The sequence below is a fragment of the Sinocyclocheilus anshuiensis genome, unplaced genomic scaffold (genome assembly GCF_001515605.1).
Source record: "Sinocyclocheilus anshuiensis isolate Anshui unplaced genomic scaffold, SAMN03320099.WGS_v1.1 scaffold577, whole genome shotgun sequence".
NCBI classification, from domain to species: Eukaryota; Metazoa; Chordata; class Actinopteri; order Cypriniformes; family Cyprinidae; genus Sinocyclocheilus; species Sinocyclocheilus anshuiensis.
The window spans coordinates 520,139-520,348 of record NW_015539872.1 but is presented as its reverse complement, the minus strand read 5'-3'; positions in this window follow the sequence as shown (position 1 = coordinate 520,348).

Sequence of the window (210 nt, the reverse complement as noted above, 5' to 3'; positions counted from 1 at the left end):
CCAAGGCGAGAAGGATGCAGCCGCTGGAAGAAGCCGCCGCCCCTCGCGTCCCGGACTGGAGCGGGGAGCGCGTGCGACCGCCAGACTCCGCCCCTTACCTGGACCCTTCCTTCCTGGTCACTGCCCTTCCCTGCACGAAGGGGTTCTTCCTACCCCTACCCGCGGGCGGGGGAGGAGCGCGAGCCGCGACACTAGCCTTCTGAGCCAGTC